We start from the raw sequence: 27,512 nt of genomic DNA, 5'->3' as shown, positions 1-27,512 counted from the left end.
TTTCTTTCCGCCTCCAGCATTACTTCGGCCAGAGAAGGCGGGTGAGGCAGAATTTCACCCCTAGCTGCACTGGCTTCCCCCTGCTCCGAGGCAGCAGGGTTGCTGCGGGTGTTGACCATCCTAGGAGAAAACAAGACAATGGTTTAGATAAGGATGGCTCAAACTTAGCAAGGAAGTGCAGTATGTAATGGATAACACAGAATGCAGAGATGTTCATCCGTATGTCATGGTAATATAAAACTGCCATATATATACCAACGGTCATACACATCATACATAGTTTAGTACAAGCCCAGGCTACAGTACAACTATGATGAAAGACGTTACATCTCATCGGAGGCATTCCAAGCTCCTATACATTATTTGTCTACACCTCCGAAATTGACTACACACTAAGTCGTAGTCCACAAGTCACGCAGGACAGTGGAGATACAACTACTACAATACTAGTGGTACTACTACTAACTCAGACAGCTCCGTAGTAGTCCTCATAGAAGTCACCTCCGTAGCCTGGAAGTTCAACGTGACCATCCGGAACAGACGGTCCTGAGGAGCCTATGGACCATAGGGGCTAGGATGAGGTCTTGGACCAACAAACGGTGGCCTGCGGGGACCACGGGGTGGGGTGATGCCTCCCACATCACGCCAATCCACCATGTGTGGCAGAGCTGATCTCACAAGATACAGATCCGTTGTATCCATACATCCAGCTTGCACCGCAGGTGCAAACCGAGTCAATGTGGCCCAATGATCAGCACGGGTATTGAAAAGCTCCAGCCTCAAGGCCCGATTCTCTCGGTCCTTACCTTCGAGCATCTCAGCAGTGGTACGAGTTAATGAGTCCTCCTGAGTGGAGTCAGCATAGATAGCCTGAATATACCCTTGCGCTCCCGGAAGTGAAGCTGGCATGTAACGGAAGTCGGTGTTCCGAAGCAGGCCAGTCCGGACTCACATAATGGTCATCATGGAATAGGCAGCATCTTGCATAGCCATCTCAACAGTAACCCCAGTCCATAGGAACAGTGAAGGGGCTCGGTACATCCAGGATAAGAAGGAAATATCCTGACGGTGCAGAAATATTGGCTTTGATTAAAGTCTCGGAATTGCTCTTCGACGGTGTATTCGGGATACCAACGGTAACCCGTCTCGATCATTACCCGGACTAACATAGCAGTATGACCGGGCATGTCAAGGCACCGGGTCAGGCGAACCACTTGGTTGTGAACACGGTTGGCCATCTGAAAGCACAACCATAATGCAAAGACATCAGAATTTCTAGGGAGAATTGGAAAGCATAACGGTTGTAAATGCTCAGTAAAAGATTTGGGACATCCACAACAGTTCGCAATACCACTCAACAACATCATATCAAGGTTCTGATCCAATTAGCAACATACTAAGAATAGTAGAAACTGAACTGGAACTTGTAACAACAATCCTATAAGCTACTATGGATTAGTAACACGTGAACCTGATAGAAGAAGAGAGCCTAGTCCTTAAACCACGTTGAATGAGAAGAGAATGACTCAGATCAGAGGCATAGGGTAAAGGAGTAAAAGAGCCTTACGTTCCCTCCCACAATCAATTCCCCTACATATAACTAAAGCATTTCTAGACTCGACATCGACTAGCTTGGCTCAACGAACCTACAGGCAGTCCGGCTCTGATGCCAACGCTGTCAGGACCCCGATTCCAAGTCACATCGATCTAGCCGGTAACACCTCATATCACTTTGCGGCCTCACACACGGTATCCCACGGGTGTCGCCTTACCATGGCCCGGGACCGTTTGCGCCTTTTGGCTCACGTATATGATAGTGTCGCTAGCATCCATATGATAGAGAACCCGGGCCGACATGGCTAGTCGTGAACCCAAAGCGGCACAGACCTTGGAGACAGGCATACATGAATCACATCGAGCATGTCGGTCATCAGCGAGTGATTTCGGGCTGTAGCACTGGGCTAACAGGACTCCGGGGAACCCGGGCTGTAGCAGGCTAGGCAGGACTCCGGATATCACCGCGTGACATTTCCCCGAAGGGACAGACATAGGAATGAAGTGAAACACATGCCAGCTAGTCAAGTGTCCTGAGCAGTAGTGCTGGGCTAGCAGGACTCCGGTGAACCGGGCTGTAGCAGACTACTATGGCTCGAGGAACACTAGAATACATTTCCCCATAAGAAAGGCTGCCAAGGATAAACAACTAGATTGTCGGATCCCACTCATACCAAGCATTTCAATCATACACACAATATGCCCGATATGAGTACATACAACATGGCATCACAACAAAACTCTACAACTCAAGTACTTTATTTAAAGGCTCCAGAGAGCCATACATAACAAGTTCATACAGATAGGGGTCACATGACCCGACACTCAAGTCATACAATCATACAGGCACATGCGGAAGCAACTAGTCTGAGTACAGACTCTAGAAAGAAAGAAGGCTTCTCGAAGCCTGTCTATCTACATAGGGCCCTCCATGGCCAGGATCACCACCTGGGTGGCTAGTCACTCGTCGACGTCAAGGTCTACGTAGAACCCATCGGAGGGGGCGGTGTTGTCGTCTGAAAACAGTAATTAAGCAAACATGAGTACAAAGGTACTCAGCAAGTCTTACATCAGAACCTACTAAACATGCTTATTCTCAAGAGGGTGGTGGGGTTAATGCAGCAAGCCAGCTTTGACTCTTGGCTAAGCTATCCTACGGAACTCCACCAGTAAAATAGTTTTCGCACACGAGTCCACTACTCACCAACACAATACTCCACCGGGGATCCTCCCTCGTCATCCTACGAGAGGGCCATCCTCGGTACTCACACTTATCTTGAGTCTTTTAGTAGTATCCATTAACTTGTCTATGAACTTATAGGCAACCAAGTAGTCATTTACCGCGGACACGGCTATTCGAATAGTTTTATACCCTGCAGGGGTGTACTTCTTCATAAACGCTTTCACCACTTACCGCCGTTTACACGACATGTACTCGGCAACCTTCAAGCAGAAGCCTAGCGAGGGTGTCGGCCACGGCCTACCTAAACACTTAAGTCTCTAGTCCAGGTTTATCGCCTATCCAGGTTCCATCCGCAGGGAGTCCGGCCGAGGTTTCCACTTACGGCCCCGAACGATGTGAACAGGGTTCCCGAGACACCAAACGGGTGACTCGGTACACCGTGCCACGGTGTATCTACCGCAACATAGCCCACCCCTAGGGTCAGCGCTACACATGGCCACCAACACATAACCTACAAACACCAGAAACTATTTGCAATTCCTGGACAGAGTACTAGGGTGATTAAGAAGCCGAGAGGGTCCATTAGTTTCGGGCCCAATGTACGGTAGTAACTGCATCTTAAATCACACATACAGATCTCAGTTCTTAGGGATGGCCTCAATGAAACAACCCACCATGTACTCCTACATGGCCTCTCATCGATACCTTTACCAAAACATGTTCAACACATCCCTCACATTACCGACATAAGCATTTCACTCTAGCCCATCACCCAGATGAACCAGACCTGACACAACTCTAAGCATAGTAGGCATAGCAAGGTAGGAATCACATACATGGCTCAATCAACTCCTACACATGCTAGTGGGTTTCATCTAGTTACTGTGGCAATGACAGGTCATGCAGAGGATAAGGGTTCAACTACCGTAGCACACAGCAGATTGAAACGCGTTGTCTTAATGCAGTAATCAAGAGCAGAAGCGAGAACATGGGTTGTATCAGAATGATCAATGGTTGCTTGCCTGATGGAGTGGTAGTGGGATACTGCCCTTCAGCTGGATACTCGTGAATATCCTCGGAGGCAGAACCTACCACGAAGAACACATCGGAACACAATCAACACATGACGATATGCAACCATATGATGCATGCTATGATATGGCAATATGAATGTGTCTTGGCCTAATGCAAGCTATAACAGAAAGGATTGAACTTATTTGAATCAAAGATTCAATTATTAGCTTATTAAACATGGCCTTAATAGTGCATTTCCTTATTCTGCTTAAACAGCAAGGTAAACTTGTTTTGTCACGCATGAAACCATTACAGATGGATAGATTGATTTTTTCTGATCATTTTTCATATATAAATCTTTTCATTTGGAGCTAGGGTTGATTTTCTATGATTTTTATAAGTTTTGACTATTTTCTGGAATTTCCTGTATAAGAATAATTCCAGTAATTTAATTACTGCGTCAGCATTACGTCAGGGTGACGTCAGTGGTCAATGGGGACGTCCAGGTCAAACCTGACTGGTGGGTCCCGCGTGTCAGTAGTTAATTAAGCTAATTATTTTTAGTTAAAACTAATCTGATTTAGTTAACAGAGGGGCCCACTTGTCATTGACTCAGGGGAGTCAAACTGGGGTCAAACCCCTGGTCGGCGGGGCTAATCCCGCCAGCGTTGAGCCGCCGGCGAGGCCGAGACGGCGGAGGGCTTCGGATTTGGTGCCCTGGTGACCAAATCAACAGCGGAGACGTGATACGCGTAGCTGGGGCTCGCGCACATCTAGTGGGGCAAGTGGGAGGAGCTGGGGTGGACCGAGCTCGCCGGAATCGAGCTCGTGGCGGCGGCCGGAGTTCGGGTGGGGTTGGTTTCGAGGCTACGGTGCACGGGAGAAGGAGCTGGTGGTGGCTACGGGTTCCTGGTGCTGCGCTGAGCTCAACGGTGGGCTTGGCTTCGAGCCACTGTGGCTCTGGCCACGACGGCGCCATGGCCGGCGGCTGGGAGCTCTCGGGTGGGGTGGAGATGGCGGCTACAGGGGCCAAACGAGCACGGGAGCTAGGGGAAAAGGAAGAGGAGGTCATAGGGAGGTCGATGAGCAGCTCAGTGGGCTCGGGGGCGACCGGAGCGAGGTGAATTGATGAACGGCGTCCGGCGGGTACCGAGGTTGAAGACGAGGGCGAAGACGGTGTTCGGCGGCGGTTGGAGTCGCGTGGGTCGGCGGGGAGGTGTAGGACGACGAGGCGGAGCTATTGGGCTCGTCAGAGGGGCGAGGGGGTGGCTCTGGTGGCAACTATGGCAATCGGCGGCGAGGTTCGCGCTCGGCCATCAGGGGGGAGAGTGAGAGAGACGAGGGGGAGAGTGCGAGAGGATGAGAGGGGGATGTGGGGGTCGCGTGGCATCCCTGGATGTCTCCAAGGCGTCGGCGGAAGCAGGAGGTGGCCGGCGTGTGGCCGCGGGCGCCGGCCACGCGCTCCGTGTTCTTCTGGCGCGAGGAGGACGACGACTGGCAGCCAGTCGGCTGGGCCGAGCCAGGTGGGCTGGGCCAGCACAGGTAAGGCCCAGGTAGCTTCCCTCTCTCTCTTTTTTTTCTAATTTGTTTATGTTTATCTATTTAACTGCAACTCTTGGGCTTTAATTAAAATACTAAAACGTTTCCAAAAATCCTGAAAATAATTGTGGGCTCTGTTTAGATTATTTCCAACAGCAAACATTTATTTCCAGAATTATTTGAGCATTTAAATTATTTTATAGCATTTAAATGCCCAAATTCAAATACTTATGGTTTAATTCAAAGACCTTCTGTTGACCTAGAAAATTGTGCACCAATTTTGCCAGAGGTTCTAATGCAAGAAAAAGAGGGTGAACTTTTTAGAAGGGCATTTCAGGTTCATTGAAAATAATTTTAGTAAACCCAAGTTGTTTCCAGGGGGGTGTTGGGGGTTTCTGCCTTCCCCATTTCAAATTTAAGGGAAATTTAAACATGATGCACACTCTAATGCTTGAACTAGATAGGGTGTGACAGAAGTTCATCATGCGAGAGAACGTTGGACGAGCATTGACAAGGCCGAAAGACATGACAGTATATTCATAAGAATCGTAGCTTGTTCTGAATGCTGTCTTGGGGATATCTTGTTCACGAATGCAAATCTGATGATAACCCATATGGAGGTCAAGCTTGGAGAATACTTGGGCACCCTTGAGTTGCTTGAAAAGCTCATTGATGTTGGGAAGTGAGTACTTGTTCTTTATAGTCTTCTTGTTCAATGGGAGGTAGTCGACGCAGAGTCGTTCCGTTCCATCCTTCCTCTTGACAAAAAGAACACCACAACCCCATGGAGATGAACTCGGTCTGATCAGACCCATGCGCTCTTGTTCATCGAGTTGTTTCTTCAACTCCTTCAACTCTTCTAGTCCAAGCTTGTAAGGACGTTTGCAAACAGGTTCCGTGCCAGGCTCAAGATCGATAACGAATTCAACTGGCCGGTGAGGAGGCATTCCTGGAAGCTCTTCTGGAAAGACGTCTTGATATTCACAAACAACTGGAATATGAGAGATGGCATTCAACTCGCCCTTCTCATTGAGAGAAAACAGTCGAATGGTATCATCACGAGCAGCATAGATGATCACATCCTCATAAGAGTGTGTCAATTGAATCTGCCTGGCAGCACAATCAAGCTGAGCCTTGTTCTTAGAAAGCCAGTCCATGCCGAGAATTAGATCAATATCCGAGTTACCAAGAACAATTGGAGAAGACAGAAATTTATAGTCGCCCATCTTGATAGAAACATTCGAAACCATGGAAATTGCATTCATGAATTTACCCAGAGAGACAACTGATAACTGCCTAGGCAAATCTTGAAAAAGCAACTCATGCTTAGATGCAAATGGTCTTGAAATGAAACAATGCGATTCACCAGTATCAAAAAGTACTTTAGCAGGAAAGTCATTGACTGGAAGATTACCCATGATCACTTCTAAAGAATCCTCTGCCTGAGCTGCGTTCATCATGTTGACCTTAGCTGACTTGGAATTATGCTTGACCACTGCATTGCTGGCAGATCTCACAGGAGGAGGAGGTGGAAGGCGCCTTTGTTTGAAGCATTTGTTTGCATAGTGCCCTTTCTGCTGACACTTGTTGCAAGTAACCTCTGAGAGCGGACGGTGACAAGGAGCACTTGACCTTCGAGTATGAGACTGCGCTTTGTTCTGATAGCAGGGGTGGGGGGGGGGGGAAGATCCATTGCCACCTTTACTCTTCTGCTGGTAAGACCGACGAAACGGAGGAGGATGAGGCAACCAGAACTTCTGTTGCTTAGCTGCCACTTGAGTTGAAGAAGAGGATTGAACTACATCCCTGACTCTCTTCTTATATTCATCACACTTGAGCTGACCAGCCTCTTGCTTTAGTGCCATGTTGTAAAATTCAACATACTTAGTCGGCTCAAGAAGCACGAGAGCTAATTGCAGATCTTCTCTGAGGCCACCTCTCAATTGATAAATCATGCTCTTTTCATCAGGGACGTCTTGTTTAGCGAAGCGAGTGAGCCTCTGAAACAGGATATTGTATTGGTAAACAAACATGCTGCCTTGCTTGAGATTGTGGAACTCCTCACGCTTATTCTCAGCAACACTTTGTGGAATGTGGTGAGCTTTGAAATCTCGGCGGAAATCATCCCAGGTAATCACACGACCTCCTCTGGAATCTTTGTATTGTTGATACCACTCAGCAGCCTGATCCTTGAGTTGAAACGAAGCAAACTTGACAAAGTCCTCATGCCTGACATTGCTACACTCAAAATGTTTGCAGATATCCACGAGCCAGTCATCGGCGTCTGTGGCCTCGACACAGTTGCTGAAGGATTTTGGCTGGTTTGCGAGGAACTGATTGAGGGTAGAAAACTGAGGCTGATTGTTTCCTTGGCCTTGATTTCCTTTATTTCCTTGCCCTTGGTTGCGCTCTTGCAAGAGTTGCAAAAGCATCTGAGTGTTGGCATTGGTGGCTGCCATGACAGCTTGCCATGCCTCCGGAGGTGGAGGTGGTGGCGGAGGGTCCGGATTCTGACGCGTTGGAGGAGCCATCCTGAAGAGGTTGACATCCGTTAGCATCTTGATAGGCATATATTCAAGCTGAATCAATGGATTGAAATTGCAAGATATAGCCTTAACATTCGAACAAGAATGAACGAATGAATTCCAAAGTAAATCATCACACTTCCATAAATTGAGAATCCACTTAGATAAAAGGTAGATGAAATAAAGCAACAAGGTATGGATATGAACAAATAATTGGTAAGGATTACCCAATCACAAACCAAGTATCTGCGGGAAGAAAAAACTAGAGCTCCTTGAATTCCCACCTATGAAACTCCCGAAACTTTCTGGTTATGCAATCGGGTGTTGGGGATACAGGGGAAGCATAATATCTCACCCAAAACTAGCAAATCCTACATCCAGTTGTATCCATCCTTCAACACATAACGAAGAAACCTTCGGAAATCATTTACCTCAACCTTCGAAAAGCATCCGTTATACGAGTTATGGCAATACTCCCGAACTCCCGCCCCAGTACTGGGTGGCGTCAAGGTTATCTCACCAACAACTGCATAAAAGAGATTTTCGATGTTGGCGAACTCAGGTATTCCAGAACTGCAACGATAAAATTTTGACGACAACACCTCGGAGCTCAACTCCCCGGGACACTGCCACAACCCCTAAATGTCAGGAGGCACCAAGAACAATGTTCTTGTCACAAAACCATCGGAACAATTCCAAGATACCCGTGTGATCCTAATTTTTTTTGTGAAATTTGAGGAGAGAAGAGTCAAAACTCTACTTCACAAGGCCTCACCAGAGCGACGAAGGGACTGAGGAGTAAAAAGAATCCTACTCTTTGATATATATAATCCTAAGACTCAAAACATTTTGATCTAGACTCAACAATGCCAGCGATTCAATCAAGCAGGGGGCTTCTAAGTCGGGGAAGGCTCTGATTACCAACTTGTTACACCCATGATGCGGCTATATCTCCCACATGTCGGGGCACTACTTAGAGGCATAACCGCATGGTAGGCATGTCGCAAGAGGAGTAATCTTTACACATCCCATGTACTGAATAAGAAAGGGATAAAGAGTTGGCTTACAATCGCCACTTCACACAATACATACATATATCATACATCATCCAGAATACAATCAAGGTCCGACTACAGAACCGAAATAAAGAAAGACAACCCCAAATGCTAGATCTCCGATCGACCCAACTGGACTCCTCTACTGATCATCCAGAAAGGAAACTAACGACCCGAATACTCGTCGAACTCCCACTTGAGTTCGGTAGCGTCCCCTGCACTAGCATCATCGGCACCTCCATCTATTCTGAAGTATCTGTGAGTCACGGGGACTCAACAATCTCACACCCTCGCGATCAAAACTATTTAAGCTTAAGGGTAGGAAAAGGGGTAGTAAGGCGGACCTGCAGCAAGCACTAGCATATATGGTGGGTAACTTACGCAAAAGAGAGCGAGAAGAGAAGCAAAGCACGGTCGAGAAGCTAATGACGATCAAGAAGTGATCCTAAACCTACTTACGTTCAAGCATAACACGAGACCGTGTTATCTTCCCGGACTCCGTCGAAAAGAGACCCTCACGGCTACACACGCGGTTGATCCATTTTAATTAAGTTAAGTTTCAAGTTCTCTACAACCGGACATTAACAAATTCCCATCTGCCCATAACCGCGGGCACGTCTTTCGAAAGTTCAAACCCTGCAGGGGTGTCCCAACTTTGCCCATCACAAGCTCTCACGGTCAACAAAGGATATTCCTTCTCCCAGGAAGACATGTAGAGCTCATGCCCATATGCAGCACACAACAAATGAGACAAAAAAGACAAATCCTCATACTCTGATAAGTAACAACAACTAACAATTTATAGCAGCCTTGCATCCACGATTTGGGCATCGAGATGGACTCAGATGAGCATGACCTAGTGAAACAAAATGAAGAGCATCTCATGCTGAACATTTTGATATATCATGCGCACGAAACGGAGCTACGGCCATGGAGTTATGATGCAATGAAGAGGGCCTGCAAATGTTAGAGAGAAATGACTTAAACGAAAATTACCCTCTCAGAAACAGACCTAGGGTTTTTTGTGAAGAACGAGGATGGCCAGATCTCTCACCGGAGAGGAGGGGACGTGGCGGCCGGAGCTTGCGGGGAGCTCGCTGGAGCTCTGGGGTCGCCGGATCTGGCACGAGGTAGAGCGGCGACGGGGAGGCACGGGCCAGCGCGGGCAAGGGCGGCGGCCCACGGGCGATGATGCGGCGGAGGAGCGGTGAGGCAGCGGAGTGCGGCGCGGCGACTGGAGCAGGCGGCGGCCGGAGCAGGCGGGCGCGCAGTGGTGGTGGCTCGGGCGCGCGGGCGGCGGAGGGCACCGAGGAAGCGGGGCGGCGGCGCGCGGGCTCGGGGGCCCGACCCGGGATCGGGCGGGCCGGCGGTGGCGGCGGGCGGTGGCGCTGCCACGTGGCGGCACACCAGTGGTCCGGGCGCGGCGGCGATTCATCCGGTGGCGGCGGGAGCGATTTTTTTTAGGGTTTATCTGCGCGGGGATCTCGGGAGGGCACATATTTATAGCTAGGAGGAGGTAGGAGTGTCCAAATGAGGTGTAGTTTTCGCCCACATGATCGTGATCCGACGGCGGAGGACATGGAAGAGGTTTGGGTGGGTTATTGAGCCGTTTGGAGGGGGTTGGGCTGCAACACACACGAGGCCTTTACGGTTCCCCGGTTAACCGTTGGAGTATCAAACGGACTCCAAATGACACGAAATTTGACTGGCGGTCTACCAGTGGTGTACCAAGGCCACTTGGTAAATCTCGGTCCATTCCGAGAACGTTTAAGACCCGCTCATGAAAAGAGGCAAGAGGGGTGCGCCGGAGGACGTAGGAGTGTCGGATTGCAAAACGGACAACGGGGAAAATGCTGGACGCATGAGACGAACACGTATGAAAATGAGATGCACATGATGACAGGATATGAAATGCATGACATGAACAAGATGCAAAACGAAGACAAGAACCCAACCACGAAGGGCAATCTCATAACTTAAAGCCGGAAATGGCAAGAGTCGGAGTACAAATATGGCAAGTTACATCCGGGGCATTACAGTTCCACTCCTGGATCACTATTGTATCCCCTTGTAAAACTCATGGCAAGGCACACAACATGTCTGGTACACAGCATGGAATACTTTATAGAACCTATGGCTGAGGCATAGGGAATGACTTTTATTCTCTCTCCATATTCTGCCATGGTCAGGTTTCGAGTCTTACTCAACTTCACACCTTGTAACACAGGCAAGAACTCTTTCTTTGACAGACCCATTTTGAACTCCTTCAAAATCATGTCAAGGTATGTACTCATTGAAAATCTTATCAAGTGTCTGGATCTATCTCTATAGATCTTGTTGCCTAATATATAAGCAGCTTCACCGAGGTCTTTCATTGAAATATTCTTATTCAAGTATCCTTTTATGCTATCTAGAAATTATATATCATTTCCAATCAACAATATGTCATCCCCATATAACATTAGAAATGCTACAGAGCTCCCACTCACTTTCTTATAAATATAGGCTTCATCAAAAGTCTGTATAAAACCATATGCTTTGATCACCTCATCAAAGTGTATATTCCAACTCCGAGATGCTTGCACGAGTCCATAGATGGATCGCTGGAGCTTGCACACTTTGTTAACACCTTTAGGATTGACAAAGCCTTCTGGTTGCATCATATACAACTCTTCTTTAAGAAATCCATTAAGGAATGCAGTTTTGACGTCCATTTGCCAGATTTCATAATTATAAAATGGTGGCAATTGCTAACATGATTTTGACTGACATAAGCATCGCTACGAGTGAGAAAGTCTCATCGTAGTCAACCCCTTGAACTCGTCGAAAACCTTTTGTGACAAGTCAAGCTTTGTAGATGGTGACATTTCCATCAATGTATGTCTTCTTCTTGAAGATCCGTTTATTCTCAATGGCATGCCGATCATCGGGCAAGTCCACCAAAGTCCACACTTTATTCTCATACATGGATCATATCTCAGATTTCATGGCCTCAAGCCATTTATCAGAATCGGGGCTCATCATAGCTTCTTCATAGTTCGTAGGTTAGCCTTAGTCTAATAACATGACTTCCAGGACAGGATTACCGTACCACTCTCGTGCTAATCGTGCTCTGGTTGACCTACGAGGTTCAGTAGCTACTCGATCTGAAGTTTCATGATCATTATCATTTGCTTCCTCTCTAGTTGGTGTAGGCATCACTGGAACGGTTTTCTGTGATGTGCTACTTTCCAATTCGAGAGAAGGTACAATTATCTCATCAAGTTATACTTTCCTCCCACTCACTTCTTTCGAGAGAAACTCCTTCTCTAGAAAGGACTCATTATTAGCAACAAAGATTTGCCTTCAAATATGTGCTAGATGGTATACCCAATAGTTCCTTTCGGGTATCCTATGAAGATGCACTACACTTTGGGTTCGAGCTTATTAGGCTGAAGCCTTTTGGCACAAGCGTCGCATCCCCAAACTTCTAAGAAACGTCAGCTTAGGTTTCTAGCCAAACAACAGTTCATACGGTGTCGTCTCAACGGATTTAGATGGTGCCCTATTTAACATGAATGTAGTTGTCTCTAATGCATTACCCCAAAATGATAGTGGCAAATAGGTAAGAGACATCATAGAACACACCATATCTAATAAAGTATGGTTACGACATTCAGACACACCATTACATTATGGTGTTACAGGTGGCGTGAGTTGTGAAATAATTTTGCATTGTTTTAAATGAAGGCCAAACTCGTAACTCAAATATTCGCCTCTGCGATCAGATCGTAGAAACTTTATTTTCTTGTTATGATGATTCTCCACCTCACTCTGAAAATCTTTGAACTTTTCAAAATGTTTCAGACCTGTGTTTCATCAAGTAGATATACCCATACCTACTCAAATCAGCTGTGAAGGTCAGAAAATAACGAGACCCGCCGTGTGCTTCAACACTCATCGGACCGCATACATAGGTATGTATTATTTCCAATAAGTCATTAGCTCGCTCCATTGTTCCGAAGAACAGAGTTTTAGTCATCTTTCCCATGAGGCATGGTTCAGAAGTTTCAAATGATTCATAATCAAGTGATTTCAAAAGTCCATCCGCATGGAGTTTCTTCATGTGCTTTACACCAATATGACCTAAACGGCAGTGTCACAAGTATGTTACACTATCATTATGAACGTTGTATCTTTTGGCATCAATATTATGAATATGTGTATCACTATGATCGATATTTAATAAACCATTCACATTGGGTGTATGACCATTAAAGGTTTTATTCATGTAAACAGAACAACAATTATTCTCCGACTTAAATGAATAACTATATTGCAATAAACATGATCCAGTCATATTCATGCTCAACGCAGACACCAAATATCTTTTATTTAGGTTCAACACCAATCCTGAAAGTGTGCGATGGTGATCGTATCAACCTTGGAATCATTTCCAACACACATCATCACCTCGCTTTTAACTAGTCTCTACAACTCCTATTTCAAGTTACTATTCTTAGCAACTGAACCGGTATCAAATACCTAGGGGTTACTACGAACACTAGTAAAATACACATCAATAACATGTATATCAAATATAACTTTGTTCACTTTGCCATCCTTCTTATCCACCAAGTATTTGGGGCAGTTCCACTTCCAGTGACCATTCCCTTTGTAGTAGTAGCACTCAGTTTCAGGCTTAGGTCTAGCTTTGGGCTTCTTCACGGGAGTGGCAACTTGCTTGCCATTCTTCTTGAAGTTCCCTTTCTTTCCCTTGCCCTTTTTCTTGAGACTAGTGGTCTTGTCAACCATCAACACTTGATGCTATTTCTTGATTTCTACCTTCGCTGATTTCAGCATCGCAAAGAGCTCGGGAATCGTTTTTGTCATCCCTTGCATACTATAGTTTATCACGAAGTTCTAGTAGCTTGGTGATAGTGACTAGGGAACTCTGTCAATCACTATCTTATCTCGAAGATTAACTCCCACTTGATTCAAGCGATTGTAGTACCCAGACATATGCTCATTGGCTGAGTTGAGCTATTCTCCTCCATCTTGTAGGAAAAGTACTTGTCGGTGTTCTGGGGACGGGGGTCCCCAGACTTGCCTGCCTGCGGCCCGCAGCGTGGCTAAGCCAGCAGGCTGTACGACCCTTCTTCACCAACGAAGCAGCCAAGACCCTCGCGAGGGGCCAAGCCTCGCGAGGCGGACGACGCAAGACCTCCTTCGGAGTGGCCTAACTAGGAAGGCTCACGAGGAGCAGAGATATCAAGGCGAGGCAAACCTCACGAGGTTCTTGTGACGTGAGCCGTGACGATCGACACCAGGCGGGCGCCAGCGCGCACAGTGTCCTTGTTTCCTCTTTGGTGCAAAGGGGGCAAGCGCAGCCGCGGAGTACCGAGGCCTCGGGCAAAGGTTGTCATTCCGGTGCAACAAGACCAAGACCATGGACTGCAAGACGGAGGTCACCGTGGAGCCCAGAATAGTGTCACCACCAGAACTTTGTGCAGGTGAAGACTACTTTTGTCAGGATAGCTTGTACTAGCTGTCCCCCTTCAAATTAGCCCACCATTGTTGGCTCCCTTCCCGCTCGATATTTGGGAAGAGGACCAGGGCCTCTATAAATAGGACTAGCCACCACAGTGGGAGGGGGATCTCATCTGAGCTGGAGAGAGACCATCCCCACGCACACAAGCTCACCGAGCTCAAGAACGCCACAACCTCAGGAGGCCGTTCTTCCCTTGTATTGTTCATCATCAGCCCAAGAGGCAATCCACCACCAGCACACTGGAGTAGGGTATTACACCACAAGAGTGGCCCGAACTAGTATAAACCCTGTGTCCTTCTGTGTTGTGAGTTCGTCGAGTTCGTCCGCAAGATCCTAGCAAGCTAGAGCGTAGATTGGTTGGAGGGAAAGACTTCGCGCGCACCCCAGTGTTCGAACCATAAGGGTTTGCCGGGACACCATACCCTGACATTTGGCGCGCTAGGTAGGGGTGTGCCGGAGCCTTTTCTCCACCAATCAGCTCTCCGACTTTCACCGGCTACGATGTCTGGTGACCCAAGAGCCGGATCTGACCACTGGGCAGCCTGGCCGGCCTGGACGGCGCCTCTTGCCCATGAAGATCTTGACCCCGCACCCCAGGTGGCGCGGGCATCACCAAGCTCTGCCGGGCGTTGGTAGCGGGGCTAGGCATCATCCACCCTCACACTGCGGCAAGCACAAGCTACGGCGAGAGCAGCAAGTCACGCCGCTGCAATGGCGCCGCACTCACGGCGGGAGCAAAAGAACATGCGGGCGGCACTCACAGTGGCAAGGGAGCTGCTGCGATGCAGGCTGTTGGAGGGCGGCCGGGACACGCTGCTTGAGCGTGTTGCTGAGTTGCTGGACGCAGCGGCGTCGGGAGCGCCACCCTTCAGCTATCGACTCCCCCCAGGCCAATGCAAGGTCGCGCGGCGAGCCTCACCACATCTGCGCGCCATCGACTATGCCTGGGGGCTTCGCCAACATCAGCACGGCTGGCGGCGTAGGGGGCTCCAATCCCCCTATGCCGCCGTCGAGAAGAACGATCGCAAGCGTCACCCCTCATGGTCCCAGCCGGATGCCGTATTATCATCCCCAGGACGCCATCATGGGCGGAGCAACATGGAGTGTGGGGCACCACGGCGAGGTGTTCGGGGTGACGGCCCCGGAAGCCTACGTGCCCCGCATGATGGACCAAGGGTACGCACCAGGGGACGATGTCGGCTCATTCGTTGGAGAAGACTGGGGAGAAGGGGCGCTAGGAGTCGAAGCGTTCCAAGAGCCAGCGGAGAACCATAGCGAATGCGCCGGCGACGACAACTACAGGGTACCGCTAACCTCTCAAGAACAGGCTTATGCTAACCATGGGCTACCGATGAATCAGGTTGCAGCACCGGTCGACGACCCCGGCATGGTGGCACCCGTCTCAACAAGGGAGACACGCTGGGGGCCTCCGAAAGGGAGCCAGGAGCAAGGCCCCTCCCCAAGGCACACGAAACCAGGGGACACCCAGAGGTAGGCCCTCTGCTGGGGTGGCTTCAACGACCTTTCCTCCGGCAGAGGACCCGTGGTCGCCGAGGGAACCGCTGACGTCCTCTTTCCCTCCTTTGTGCCGTCCTGGTCTCCGGCCGGCTCAAAGGAGGTCAAGAGTGGCGCAAGGCGGGGCCCTCGTTTGGCGATATAAAGCAAGGCCAGTACCTGTGAAGAAGGCCCGGTGCCTATGAAGCTCGCCGCCCGTGATACTCTCACGTAATAATGAGTTGGGGCTGTACACGCCCTGGAGTCTTAGGAGCGCCGGCCTCAGGCCCTGGGGCTCCATCCCATGCCTAGTGGACAGCACTTAGCTCCGCGCTGGTGAGAAGACTTGAAGACCCTAAGACTAGACTAGGTGCCAGACGCGGTCTTTTGCTTTGGATCTCTCTTTCTGTGGCTTTGCTTTCTGATTCTGGACTTAAGTTGAAGCTGAATTTTTATCATTGCGCGCGGGGGGTGCCTTTTCTCGTTCGATCCGTTTCTCGCCTTCTGGATCTTGTTTGGTTTCGGACCCACGTCCATCGCCTCTCCCTCGCAAAGCTCCTCGCGAGCTGGACCGCGCAAAGCATGCACTAGCAATACGCCTGGTGCTCACCCTTTCCGGGACCCCCCTTCAAACAGGGCGATAGGCTCCGTAGGATTCTCGGGAACTCGTCGCCTCACGACCCAGCCCTAAGCAGGCGATGACTAAGGTAATCCACGTCTAGAAACTCACCCCCAGCTTCAGGAGATCACGAGGACACATACCCACATTTCATAGGAAAGTAAAAACTATGATTTGCTTACACGAGGGGCTCCCCCTCTCAAAATGCTCTCACAAGTTTTCCAAGGGCCACGCCCGAGTTTTGCGTGTAGAATGAAACAACAGGAGAATATGGGATCAGCTAGAGATATCGCTCGCTGCGTCGTCCAGGGACGCGTCGGTCGCATCATCATCACCTTCGTCAAAATCATCACCGCCTTCGGCGACGCCCTCATCACTATCGTTGACCATGTCACCTTCGTCTGTGACGACCACCACCCCATCGTTCTCCGAGGTGAAGGCCCTGACCAACGCGTCGACATGATCCTCTACCCAACGCGCCAAGTCACCTCAGACGGCAACGGGCACAGGAGCAATGGCGGCATCAAAGTCGAAGTTGGGGTCGGCGTTCAGGAGGTGGCTGAAGACATAGGAGAAGGCGCGTTGAAGCAGGCCACGACCCCTCTCCTCCATAAGCTGCCGAGCACTGGCAGATTGAGCCTCCAGGTGCGTCACCACCTCGGTGAAGAAGGTCAGGTGGCTGGCGTAGTCACTCGACTGAGGGGTTGGGGCGTTCTTGTCGCAGATATAGCCCAGGGCGGCGTTGGCCCTATTCCGAAGATCCTGAAGCATAGGGGCATGCTCGCGCTCCAGCGTTCGGCGTTGGAGCACTTCTTCTCTGTTTTGCCGAGCGACGGCCTCGGCATCATCAATTCGCCGTCGGAGGGAAAGCAGCTCGGCGCGGGCGGAGGCCAGGTTCGCCTGCGCCGTAACCAGGGTGGCGGTTGTGGCCTCAGCACGCCTTTCGGCCTCGTCCAGCCTGGGCCTGAGGGCGGCGGCCCTGTCCGCGCCTTCCTGTCCAGCGAGCTCCAACCTCAAGCCGTATCTACCTTCCAGATCAGTGCGAACCACGGCCACCTGGCGATTGGTCTCTTCCTCGACTCTGGCCTCGCGGGCCCCGACGGCATCTTCAGCTTGAGCAACTTGACGCTCCCTCATCTCCAGTCGCTCGAGCTCGAGGCTGTGCTCCACGGCCTCCAGGGCCAGCGCCTCCTCGCGCCGCCGGATCTCCTCTTCCTCCATAGGCGTCCCCCTCATCGACACAAGGGCGGCCCCGTGTGCCTCAACTTGCTGTTCAAGGGACGCGCTCCAGGCCTGGAGCTCTCACGCGCGCTCCTCCGCAGCCTCGCAACGGCGATCGGCCTCGCGAGCTTCCTCCAAAGCTCGCGAGCGGGCCTCATTTGGCAATCTTGAGGGACGCCTCGGCCTTCGCATTCTCGAGGTCGCGATGATAACGGCCAAGGTTGATGGCCACTCGCAGCTTGCGCCACTCCTCCACCAACCAAAGACCTTCGGCCTCAAGACGCGAGTCGACGCCAGCAAGCTCTTCACCAAGGCGGTTCATCGCGCCCATCGCTTCCTGGAAGAGCTCTTGGCGGACCACGTTGCGCCCGCGCTCGAGCTCGAATGCTCGCCCCATCTCGTCCTCCGCCTCGGGGGCTGCGGGTGGAGCATCAAGTGAGGCGCCATCTCCCGCTTTGGGGCTAGGGGGCTGGCGCGGCCCCAGGTGCCACCTGGCCCTCGCGAGGGGCCCGGACCGAACAAGGCTCGCTGCTTGAAGGAGGCTCCAGCATCGAGGCTAGCCATCCACCAACCGAGACCAAGGAAGGAGCCCTTGGCACGCCCGCTGCGCTCCGAGCACGGCCGCGTAGGAAGGACGACGAAGGCACAAGCTCGGGGCGCCTGGACGACGGACCAGCTCCCGAGGCTAATCCCATGCCGCGGGCAGCGTCTGAGCCTGAAGCACTGAAGCTTGGCGAGTGCGATGGGATGAGAGGGAGCTGCTTCTCTGGAGGTTTCGCGGCCTTAGCAGAAGGGGACCTGAGGGGGCAATCGTCAGGAAGGGAAGGTGGCACATAGAAGATCACCAAGGAGAGGAACTTACTCGTCGATGGCGATGTACTTCCGTCGTTTCAACGGTTCAAAGACGGTGCCACCGCTAGGGGATCCCTTCCTCTTGCGGAGCTCCTCGAAGTCCACGCAAAGGCGTCTGAAACGCTGGACGTGACGGCCGGAGAGTGGCGGAGCCGAAGAAGAACCAAGAGGAGTGGTTTCAGGGGAGCCCGGCTGCGGCGAACATCCTTGCTCTCTCTCGCTGCAACCTCCCGAGGCCCCTGAAGCCTCGGCCTCGGGAGCCGCATGCCACACCTCATCAGCGACTGGCGCCTCAGGAGAGGCGTCGCAAGCTCCCGAGGACGACGCCCCTAGATCACTGCTCGGCACGTGCTCCTCAGCACCTAAGCAGCAAGCCCCCGTCGCAGCTCACTCCCCCGCACCATCACCTGGGGCGGGCTCATCACCGGCGGCGAAGAATGGGACCATGATGACGGGATTCTCGCGGGGTCCCTCCAAGCCGATTGGGCGCAGCACCCACTCATCAAAGGAAGGCATGGTCGCGACAAAGGTAACCTTGTTCTCGCTACGGTACAATGCGCAGCTCTTCCTAGGCATCTCGTCCGGCAGAGGGACACCGGATAGCACTGTGAGCACAGTGTGCCGCGCAGCAACAGGAAGCCCCTCCTCCTGAAACCTCATGTTGTCCCGACTGCTGAGCAAGTCCCACATCGGGTGAGAATGACGCTGAAGCGGGGCAACTCGACGCCTGACGAACTCCCTCACCACCATGGGCGCAGTCACACCAAGGTCCTTCAACCACCGCAGTCTGGCCCAGACGGGGGCAAGGTAGGGGCTCGTGAGCCTCTGGTGACCCCAGTCGGAGTTTGGAATGGCAGGCCCCAACGGAGCTTGGAGCAGAGGGTTGAGCGCGCCCACATCAACAAACACCCATCGCGTGCGGAATTCGCTCGCGGATGAAGGAAGCTCGAAGTCGATCCCCATGCCTACTGTCGCCGCCACGGCCTGAAAGCCCACGCACCCTGAGCTCTGCCGGGCACCGATGAGATGTAGCGAGAAGAAGTGGCGAAGGAGCGCCATGGAGGGGGTGAGGCCCACATGGCCTCACACACGAAGCCGAAGACAACAAGTAGGGTCACAGATTGAGGGTCGAGATGAAGCATATGGATCTGGTAGTGCTCGAGCACCGCGTTGAAGAAGGCGGAGAAGGGAGGAAGCAGGCCGGCCCAAAGGGCGTCAATGAAGATCGGGATCTCGGTGACTGCTCGAGCCATGCTAGAGCGAGACGCAGGCCAGGCCGGCGTCTCTCCCCACTCATTGAAGCTGGAGGCAAGCATGGGGATCACCTTGCCTCGAAGGATGGAGGCGCAGTTGGCGAGGACAGAGGTTTCTTCCCCTTGTCTGATCGTTTCAGTGCCATGGCGGTAAAGCGAGCGGAACACTGGTTGGACTAGGAAGGCGGAGCAAGGCGACGAGGAAGCAGGGAGATTGGAAGATTGGAAGAGCCAGGCGCGAAGAGGGAAGAATAACTGTGCAAGAAGCGGCGCCGCATAGTCGGGCGGATTCAAAGGCAGCATGGGGAAGTGGAGATGCCCACGTCCAATCAACCGCCATGCGTCAACCGAGGCTACAGGTGTTGGGGGCCCGCGGCGCTTCGGGCTTCACCCTTGGCTACGTCGCAAAGCCAAGCCCGAGCACACCATGGGCCCGGGGGCTACTGTCGATTTTCTAGGGACGGGGGTCCCCAGACTTGCCTGCCAGCGGTGAGTGGGAGCACTACAACATTTCTGATAAGTATATGTGAATGACATATTGTTGATCAGAAATAATGTAGAATTATTCTACAAAGCATAAATGAGTGTTTGAAAGGAGTTTTTCAAAGAAAAACCTCGGTGAAGCTACTTATATATTGAGCATCAAGATCTATAGAGATAGATCAAGACGCTTGATAAGTTTTTTCAATGAGTACATACCTTGACAAGATTTTGAAGTAGTTCAAAATGGAACAGTCAAAGAAAGAGTTCTTGCCTATTTTACAAGGTGTGAAATTGAGTAAGACTCAAAGCCCGACCACGGTAGAAGATAGAAAGAGAATGAAAGTCATTCCCTATGCCTCAGCCATAGGTTTTATAAAGTATGCCATGCCGTGTACCAGATCTATTGTATACCCTACATTCTTTTTGGCAAGGGAGTACAATAGTGATCTAGGTGTAGATCATTGGACAACGGTCAAAATTATCCTTAGTGGAATAACAATATGTTTCTCGATTGTGGAGGTGACAAAAGGTTCGTCGTAAAGAGTTACGTCGATTCAAGCTTTGACACCGATCTGGATGACTCTAAGTCTCGATCTAGATACATATTGAAAGTGGGAGCAATTATCTAGAGTAGCTCCGTGCAAAGCATTGTTGACATAGAAATTTGCAAAATACATACGGATTCGAATGTGGCAGGCCCGTAGAATAAACTTCTCTCACAAGCAAAACATGATCACACCTTAGTACTCTTTGGGTGTTAATCACATAGCGATGTGAACTAGATTATTGACTCTAGTAAACCCTTTGGGTGTTGGTCACATGACGATGTGAACTATGGGTGTTAATCACATGGCGATGTGAACTATGGGTGTTAATCACATGGTGATGTGAACTATTGGTGTTAAATCACATGGCGATGTGAACTAGATTGTTGACTCTAGTGCAAGTGGGAGACTGAAGGAAATATGCCCTAGAGGCAATAATAAAGTTATTATTTATTTCCTTATTTCATGGTAAATGTTTATTATTCATGCTAGAATTGTATTAACCTGAAACATAATACATGTGTGAATACATAGACAAAAGAGTGTCCTAGTATGCCTCTACTTGACTAGCTCGTTAGTCGAAGATGGTTGAGTTTCCTAGCCATGGACATGAGTTGTCATTTGATTAATGGGATCACATCATTAGGATAATGATGTGATTGACTTGACCCATTCCGTTAGCTTAGCACTTGATCGTTTAGTATGTTGCTTTTGCTTTCTTCATGACTTATACATGTTCCTATGACTATGAGATTATGCAACTCCCGTTTATCGGAGGAACACTTTGTGTGCTACCAAACGTCACAATGTAACTGGGTGATTATGAAGGTGCTCTATAGGTGTCTCCAAAGGTACTTGTTGGGTTGGCATATTTCGAGATTAGGATTTGTCACTGCGATTGTCGGAGAGGTATCTCTGGGCCCACTCAGTAATGCACATCACTATAAGCCTTGCAAGCATTGCAACTAATGAGTTAGTTGCGGGATGATGTATTACGGAATGAGTAAAGAGACTTGCCGGTAACGAGATTTAACAAGGTATTGAGATACCGATGATCGAATCTCGGGCAAGTAACATACCGATGACAAAGGGAACAACGTATGTTGTTATGCGGTCTGACCGATAAAGATCTTTGCAGAATATGTAGGAGCCAATATGGGCATCCAGGTCCCGCTATTGGTTATTGACCAGAGAGGTGTCTTGGTCATGTCTACATAGTTCTCGAACCCGTAGGGTCCGCACGCTTAACGTTCGTTGACGATATAGTACTATGAGTTATGTATGTTGGTGACCGAATGTTTTTGGAGTTCCGGATAAGATCACGAACATGACGAGGAACTCTGGAATGGTCCGGAGATAAAGATTGACATATAGGATAATAGTGTTTGGACTCCGGAAGGGTTCCGGAATTCACCGGAAGGGGTTTCGGATGTTTCCCGAAATGTTTGGGTACGAGAACACTTTATTTGGGCCATAGGGGAAAGCCCACAAGGTTTTTGGAAAGCGCAAAAGGAAGTTTTTCGGAGTCCAGGGGCCAGACACCAGGGTCTCTGGCGTCTGGGTCCAGACGCCGAGAACCCTAGCGTCTAGCCCTAGAGTCCGAGAAGGACTCTTGCCTTTCGGGTGAAACCGACTTCATGGAGGCTTTTACTCCAAGTTTCGACCCCAAGGCTCAACATATAAATAGAGGGGTAGGGCTAGCACCCAAGGCACATCAAGAAACACCAAGCCGTGTGCCGGCTACCCCGTCCCCTCTAGTTTATCCTTTGTCATAGTTTTCGTAGTGCTTAGGCGAAGCCCTGCGGAGATTGTTCTTCACCAACACCGTCACCACGCCATCGTGCTGCCGGAAATCATCTACTACTTCGCCCCTCTTGCTAGATCGAGAAGGCGAGGACGTCATCGAGCTGAACGTGTGCTGAACGCGGAGGTGTCGTACATTCGGTACTTGATCGGGACGGATCATGCAGGTTTACAACTACATCAACCACGTTGATAAACGCTTCCGCTTATGGTCTATGAGGGTACATAGACAACACTCTCCCCTCTCGTTTCTATGCATCACCATGATCTTGTGTGTGCGTAGGAATTTTTTTGGAATTACTACGTTTCCCAACAAGTTTGACCTCCAGGCGCCGCTTTCACGATCTCTTCCCCCCTCCTTGGCCGGGGTCCTTCTAGGACGAAGGCTCGGTGTTATGCACATATTTGGGGGAAGGGGCCTTCGGGGGCGTCCCGCTCTCTATAGCATTCGAGCTCAGCGAATCCTCTGATGAGGATTGTTCGGTGCGGGACCTCGCCGGACTACAAAAAATATAGCTCAGGTTAAAATATTATGCCATGATGAGTCTGGATGCATAAACGTGTTCGGATTTTATACTCACGAGTTCACCAGGGGCTGGGCCCTGGGATCCCATGCCGGGCTGCTATCGGCGGCGGCAGTGGACTCTTCCGGAAGAGGAGTTTTTCCCCTTTTAGGCGACTCGGCCTCCAAGTGTATGGAGGCCGCCCTCTTCTTTCTCCCCCCCACTGGGGATTCGTCTTCCTCCTCCTCGTCGTCCTCTTCGGAGGCAGAACGGACGTTGGAGCCTTCAGATATTGTGCTCGAAGTGCCGCGGCGACGAAGGCCGTCTCGGGTCTTTTTGGCCTCCTTCTCGGTCTTCTTCTTCGGTGCCTTGTACGGTGCCGGGGCCAGCATCTTCGTCAGAAGTGGGCCGGCCGGTTCTTCGGGCAACGGGGCCGGACAGTGGATCCGCCCCGCCTTCTTCGTCCAGCCCTAGGGGAGTTGAGGAAAACACATTAAGCATTTCCCTTGGGTTATGCGGGCAAAATGCATAAAAACTTACTGAGCTTGCAGGGCGGGACAATTGATACCCGCGGTCCTCGGCCGGGTCCGGCCATGATTTTCCAGACTTGGAAAGAACCTTCAAGATGTCTTCGTGCGAGGTGCCAAAGAGCTTTCGCAGGGTCTGGTGCTTGGCCGGATCGAATTCCCATAGATTGCAAGTCTGGTGCTGACAAGGCAGGATCCGGCGAACTAACATCACCTGGACTACATTGACAAGTTTGATGTTCTTGTCTTCCATATCTTTAACGCACATCTGGAGCATTGACAGTTTGTTGGACGAAGACCAGTTCAGGACCTTCTTGGGCCAGGACATAAGCCGCAGAGGGGCTCCGGATCAGAACTCTGGAGCAGCGGCCCATTCCATGCCGCACGGCTTAGTAATGTAAAACCACTGCTGTTGCCATTCTTTGACGGAATCATTAAAAGTACTTGTTGGCCATGTGACGTTGGGAATCATGCTCACCATGGCGCCCCCACACTCGGCATGCTCGCCGCTCACCACCTTGGGCTTCACATTAAAGATCTTCAGCCATAAGCCAAAGTGTGGTGAGATGTGGAGAAAAGCCTCGCACAAGATGATGAATGTCGAGATGTTGAGGAAGGGATTGGGGGACAGATCGTGAAAATCGATCGCATAATAATACATGATGCCACGAACGAACGGGTGGAGGGGAAACCCTAGCCCGCGGACAAAATGAGGGACGAATACAACCCTCTCTTGGGGTTCCGGAGTAGGAACGATCTGTCCCGCCGTCGGGTGACAGTGGCCGATTTTTTTGGCCAGATACCCATCCTCCTAAAGCTTTTTGATATGCTTCTCCTGGACAGTAGAGGCCATCCACTTGCCTCCTGCTCCGGATCCGGACATTTTCGGAAGGCCTTTGTGGGCGGAGAAGACGAACGCTCGGGCGCTGGAGCTCGGGCGAAGGGGAATGGATCGGGAAGAAGAAAGCGTGGGTGCGAAAGGGAGTCATTATCCCCTTATAAAGGCAGTAGGGATTCTGCGCCTCCCCACTTGCCTGGTAAACTCACTTATTCCCCAAGCGCCATAATTGATGGCGCGGTTGGGTTACCCACACCCGTATTGATGAGAATCCCATGATAAGGGGACATGATCTTTGCTTCGACAAGACGTGCCAAGAAAACCTCCTCGCAATATGTGCAGTAGCTGGTTGAGAAAAACAGTTTGAATAATGACCGGGCCATGGGGTGATGTCACGTAATGAAAAGTTGTCAACAGATTAGATTTTTGGAAATATTATACTCTCTATGGTGGTATGTGGAATTTGTTTTGCAGAGCCGGACACTATCCTTGTGTTCGAAATCTTCTATGGAGTATTCAGAGAAGGAACCCGCCTTGCGATGTCGAAGACAATTTGCGTGTCAGACTCATCGTCATTGAAGCCTGGTTCAGGGGCTACTGAGGGAGTCCAGGATTAGGGGGTCCTCGGACAGCCGGACTATATCCTTCGGCCGGACTGTTGGATTATGAAGATACAAGATTGAAGACTTCGTCCCGTGTCCGGGTGGGACTCTCCTTTGCGTGGAAGGCAAGCTTGGCAATTCGGATATGTAGATCTCCTCCCTTGTGACCGACTCTGTGTAACCCTAGCCCCCTCCAGTGTCTATATAAACCAGAGGGTTTAGTGCGTAGAACAACGACAATCATAATCATAGGCTAGCTTCTAGGGTTTAGCCTCTACGATCTCGTGGTAGATCAACTCTTGTAATACTCATATCATCAAGATCAATCAAGAAGGAAGTAGGGTATTACCTCCATCGAGAGGGCCCGAACCTGGGTAAACATTATGTCCCCTGCCTCTTGTTACCATCCGCCTTAGACGCACAGTTTGGGACCCCCTATCCGAGATCCCCTGGTTTTGACACCGACACCCCTTTCCCTCTCCTTCCTTTCCCCCTCTGATGAGAAAGGAGTGGAGTCCTAGTAGGACTCCCCCCCATGGCGCGCCCCTTGGTGGCCAGCCTCCTCCTCCCCTCCTTTATATACGGGGGCAGGGGGCACCTCATGGCACAATAGTTGTTCTCTTAGCCGTGTGCGGTGCCCCCCTCCATAGTTTACTCCTCCGTTCATAGCATCATAGTGCTTAGGCGAAGCCCTACGCGGATCACATCACCATCACTGTCACCACGCCGTCGTGCTGACGGAACTCTCCCTCGACCCTCTGCTGGATCAAGAGTTCGAGGGATGTCATCAAGCTGAAGTGTGCTGAACTCGGAGGTGCCGTACGTTCGATACTAGATCAGTTGGATCATGAAGATGTTCGAGTACATCAACCGCGTTAACCTAACACTTCCGCTTTCGGTCTAAGTGGGTACGTGGACACACTCTCCCCCTCTCATTGCTATGCATATATTAGATAGATCTTGTGTGATCGTAGGAAATTTTTGAAATTGCATGCTACGTTCCTGAGGGAGTCCTGTATTAGGGGGTGTTCAGATAGCCGGACTATACCTTCAGCCGGACTCCAGGACTATGAAGATACAAGATTGAAGACTTCGTCCCGTGTCCGGATGGGACTTTCCTTGGCGTGGAAGGCAAGCTTGGCGATGCGGATATTCAAGATCGCCTACCATTGTAACCGACTCTGTGTAACCCTAATCCTATCCGGTGTCTATATAAACCGGAGGGTTCTAGTCCGTAGGACAACTTCATCATACAACAATCATACCATAGGCTAGCTTCTAGGGTTTAGCCTCCTTGATCTCGTGGTAGATCTACTCTTGTACTACATATATCATCAATATTAATCAAGCAGGAGTAGGGTTTTACCTCCATCGAGAGGGCCCGAACCTGGGTAAAAACATCGTGTCCCTTGTCTCCTGTTACCATCCGCCTAGACGCACAGTTCGGGACCCCCTACCCGAGATCCGCCGGTTTTGACACCGACATTGGTGCTTTCATTGAGAGTTCCTCTGTGTCGTTGCAATCAGGAAGGATGCCTCTTCCCGTCTTTAAAGACGGCACCGTTGCTAAGGGAGCTTTGGCTGTCGGCCAAACTCTCCGGCTCGGCGGTTTTCTTATGACTGCCTGTTCGGCTGTTGCGCCGATGATGACCTCTCGGGTCATCAAAAGCAATCTTCACGTCAGCTCGGAACTCGCCGAGCAGTTAGATACAATGGAGCTCTCTTCCGTAAACGAGCTCTTGGATCGCATCGCCGCCCTGGGGGTCACTACGGATTACGACCAGGTTGGGCTTAAACCCGATCTAAGAGGAATTAACTCTCCGCAGGCCACCCACCACGTCGCCGTGGTGGAGGTGCAGTGTGGCGACCCTTCATCTATTCTAAGGACTAGTTACGTCCGAATTCCTGACCCCTCCAAGCCGGATACCCGCGGAGGGGAGGATGTAACTCGAGACCTGAGCTTAAAATCAGGCAACGGGCTAGACTCATTGGATAGCATCCAAGAATCCGGACCTCAGAGTTCGGAAGCTCTTCGGCCTCTGAATCTTAGATTGGGCGAGGTTTCAGAATCAACGCCACCCGTCCACCTGAACATAAGCGATCTTTCCCAAATCAGGCAAAAGCCCGAGGAAACAGTACATCATTACTGGGCCAGATTCCTCCTGGTTATGAACAGGATAAAGGATTGCCGTGAGGGAGACGCAATATCAATCTTCTGCAGTAATTGCACGGACGAGGGAATCCTTAACGCCATAAGTCGTCGTGATATTACACGCTTCGCCGACTTGGCGTCCATAGTACAAAAGTACTGTGCGATGGAAAGTGCCTGGAAAACCGAAATAAAATTTTGGGATAATCCGGCCTTGAATAGC

Source organism: Triticum urartu, chromosome 2, assembly GCF_003073215.2.
Source record: "Triticum urartu cultivar G1812 chromosome 2, Tu2.1, whole genome shotgun sequence".
NCBI lineage: Eukaryota > Viridiplantae > Streptophyta > Magnoliopsida > Poales > Poaceae > Triticum > Triticum urartu.
Note: the sequence above shows the minus strand (reverse complement) of the source record.